The sequence below is a fragment of the Rhincodon typus genome, chromosome 9, assembly GCF_021869965.1.
Source record: "Rhincodon typus isolate 14 chromosome 9, sRhiTyp1.1, whole genome shotgun sequence".
NCBI lineage: Eukaryota > Metazoa > Chordata > Chondrichthyes > Orectolobiformes > Rhincodontidae > Rhincodon > Rhincodon typus.
In genome coordinates, this window is record NC_063340.1 from 14009895 (window position 1) to 14014049 (window position 4155).

Sequence of the window (4155 nt, forward strand, 5' to 3'; positions counted from 1 at the left end):
TGTATTTCTGTGTGTGTGTATGTGTGTGTCTCTTCTCTCTCTCTGTACTTCTGTGTGTGTGTGTGTGGGTGTGTGTGGGTGTGTACATTTTTCTGAAAACAGTCACAGCTTTCTCGTTGGCATTGCTGGGCGTTAGAGCAGCTAGCCTCTGATTGGCCAGCAATCCCAAGATCTCGATTGCAGGAGCATCCCTGTAAATGACCTCCCAGAGCATTAACTCCCAATGTTGGATTCTTTCTTTAATATTCTCATTACTGAGAAACCCTGAAACTACACAGCTTGGAAAACTTGTAAGTGTTAAAAAGTTGAAAAAAAAGTTCTAGACAAAAGAAGATGTTGGTAGTTTTAGACTCTATGACACATGAAATGAAGTAACCGTGGGGAAAGTGTGGTGGGACATTGATTTGACACACTGTAAACTACAGACTGACAGGTATTTTTATTCATGGGATGTGGGTGGTGCTAAAAAGGCCAGAATTTGATGCCCCAATCTCTAACTGCCCCTGTGTGGATACAACATAAATTACTTGTATTGCACCATGTAGTAATGGAATTCTAGCATGTGGAATTTTAGCAGGGATGTGTTCAGAAATTACTGGGGTGGGTGTGAACTGTGACAGCAACAGATTTAAGTTCCTGTGAGGTTGCATCTAATCATGAAGTGATTGATCTTTGTCCTCAGAATTGATACAATTTCTGGCACTTTGCAGACCGTTAACAGTTGTAAATCGTCGAAACTTTATCATGTGCCCCACTCAATTTCGAATTGCTTGTAGCTCTGTGCGTGGGGTCACAGGTAACAAACAATGATCCAGACCAGGGAACATTCTCCATGTTGAAAATAAGGTTCTCTGCAGCCCATCTTGAAGGAAGTGAAACAAACACAGACGTTGCTGGAGGAACTCAGCATCAGGATCTGACCAGATTGGGAACATTAACTCTGTTTCTCTCTCCACAGATGCTGCCAGACCTGTTGAGATCCTCCAGCATTTTCCCTGTCTTTGGTTCAGATTTCCAGCATCCACAGTACTTTGCCTAGAAAAAAAAACTAACATCCCGTGTAAAGACGATAGCCAAGCACGTTCCGGAAGGGAAACTTTATACTGACAGATCAACAATTTCGCAACTTATTGGGAGACAGATGCTATATAAAATACCTGTTGCTTTCAAAGACTCGACAGCTTACTTAATGATTTGCCACCGGTAGTTCGTTGGCACGTGACAGGAGGAGATGAAGTCAGTTTGATTGATTCCAGTGCTGGCCTCAAATTGTCCTAATGGGCTTCAGACCTGCTCAGCAAGGACTTGGATTGATTCCTTGAGTCTCCAGCTCCATCCGTGAAGCAACTCCATCGACCACATACAAAACAAAACCCACATCCGATTCCAGTGAAGCAGGCCGACGTCAGTCAAGGACACAAGATGGACTTGTGAAATGTCGGCATCATTTGATTCACGGAGATTTACGGAGTAGATGAAAGAGGGTGCCGGATCCACTCCTTCCACTTAACAGGAATCATACTTTGCCGGTCGCGTTGGCGAGAACGGGTTCTGGAATTCTTTGGTGAACCTCTGCAACGGGACCACAGCCATGAGGTGAATCCCAGCAGGGGAGAGGAGATGAAGCTGTTCAATGGTCAATGGTTCATCACCTAAAGGCCTCAACTGGTGGCGCAGGGTGGAGGGCAATCCCCCAGCATCCAACCCCTGACTTATTCCAGGCAGAGATCAGAACTGGTGCAAGCCATTAATCCCAATGAGCCTGCCATTCAATATGATCAAAGACTTCAATGTCTTTCAACCACATTGTAACACTGCACAATAATAATAATCTATCAATCTCCACCTTAAACATACTCGAAGGTGAGCTTTCACAGCCCTCTCTGCTAGAGAAGTCCCACTCTTTGAACAAAAATGTTTCTCCTCATCTCAGACCTAAGTGGCACAGCCTTTATTTTTAAATTATGCCTCCTCATTCCAGACCAGGGGACACATCTTGCTGCATTTACCCTATGTATCCCCTAAAGTATTTTGTAGGTTTCAATCAAATCATCTTTCAATCTTCAAAACTCTGGAGAAACCCGGCCCAGTTTGCACCAGCCTCTCTTCAAGGCCAGTGGAGTCCTCACTTAGCAACCTCTTGCCCAAATAAATACCCCCTCTCCAAACGTGCCTCAGGGCAGGCATTGCATTTTGCCCTTTGTTTTGATTTAGAATCATATTGTCATTCAGCAGGGAAACAGACTCTTCGGTCCAACCAGTCCATGCTGAACATAATCCCAAACTAAACTAGTCCCACCTGCCTGAGCTTGGCCCACCTCCCCCCAAACATTTCTTATTCATGTACTTATCTGAACGTCTTTTAAACATTGCAACTGTACCTGCATCCACCACGTCCTCTTGCAGTTCATTCCGCACGCTAACCACTCTCTGTGTAAATAAATTGCCTTTTTAAATTCTTATCTCCTCTCACCTGAAAAAGATGCCCCCTAGTCTTGAAATCGCCCAATTTAGGGAAAAGATACCTGTCATTCACCTTATCTATACCCATCGTGATTTTATAAACCTCTATAAGTTCACCCCTCAACCTCCTGTGCTCCAGTGAAAAAAGTTCCAGCTTATCTGGCCTCCCTGAATGACTCAAACCCTCCACTCACAGTAAAATCCTGGTAAATGTCTTCTGAACCATCTCATGCTTAATAATAATATGCTTCCTATAACATAAAATTTCTGTGCACCATTAAGACCTTATTTATATTTCGCACAAGCATTCAACTAGTTTTATCAATGCAGACAGTGATTTGTTTGGTATGACAATTTCAGAAGTTGCTGCTCAGGCTCTTGCCCACGTTATCAATACAACACTCGGTACAGTCTTTATAAAAATCTACTCGGGTGTTCCATTGACTGGGAACAGAATGGCTCCACTCAAGCAAACAGTCAGAACAACGTCTCCATCAAACCCAGTTTAAAAGAAAGAACTGCGTGACACGCAGGCAGCATAAAATGTAACAACAGAATGGAAAAAAAAATTAAAGTTATATTACCCAAAGTGGTGTCATATCTCTTTAGCAATTCAAATAGTTTGCATTATATAATTACCCACATGTGCATATTTAAAATATATTTGTAACGTTCTGTAGTCAAACCAGTTTTATATGGATTCTAGTTATTTCTGATGATTAATGAAGTCTTTATTTGGCAACTATAAACTAGTCTTACTACCAATAAAAATAAGCAAGGAAAAGCAGGTACAAGTTGAAAAGGAAAAATAACTGGAGAACTTTAGGGAGAAAGTAGAGGAATGTGGCCAATTGGATAGCTATTTCAAACAGATGAGACAGACACAATGGGCTGAATGGCCTCTTTCAGGGCTGTATGATAGTATGATTCATTTCTGTTTTAAGAGGTATTCTAACACTAAACCTCAAGGTCATAAACAGCCTGCGAGAGCCAACAAAAGGGATAATGTGTCTTAGAAACAGTTGAATTGTGGTCCTGTGATCCCCTGTGGGAGGATTGTGTTATCTCACTTTAACACTGCTTCATGCATTTTCCTAAAAGCATCGAAGACAACTGAAATCGATAGAAAGGCTGTTCTGGACAGTGCAACCTTCCTCGCTGCACTCTTCACCCTCGCAAATCCTATGGTTCCGCATTCTATTCCCAAACCTAAAAACTCGCCCTGCTTTCCTGCATAACAATTGGGCCAATGCTCCCATCTGTTAGAGAGTCATAGAGCTGTACAGTATGGAAACAGCCCCTTTGGTCCAACTCGTCCATTCCGACCAGATATCCTAAATTACTCTAGTCCCATTTGCCAGCATTTGGTCCATTTCTCTCGAAACCCTTTCTATTCATATACCCATCCAGGTGCCTTTTAAATGTTGTAATTGTACCAGGCTCCACCACTTCAAGCGGAGACTCAGGGACCGCTTTGCAGAACACCTACGCTCGATTCGCAATAAACAACTGCACCTCCCAGTCGCGAACCATTTCAACTCCCCCTCCCATTCCTCAGACGACATGTCCATCCTGGGCCTCCTGCAGTGCCACAACGATGCCACCCGAAGGTTGCAGGAACAGCAACTCATATTCCGCTTGGGAACCCTGCAGCCCAATGGTATCAATGTGGATTTCACAAGTTTCAAAATC

At 43.1% G+C, this 4155-nt stretch overlaps 1 protein-coding gene across 1 annotated transcript in view; it reads right to left on the reverse strand.

Moving 5' to 3' along the window:
• slc24a3 (solute carrier family 24 member 3) overlaps nt 1-4155 on the reverse strand; it is a 314482-nt gene that overhangs the window by 46542 nt on the left and 263785 nt on the right. The gene's annotated exons all lie outside the window — the stretch shown is intronic.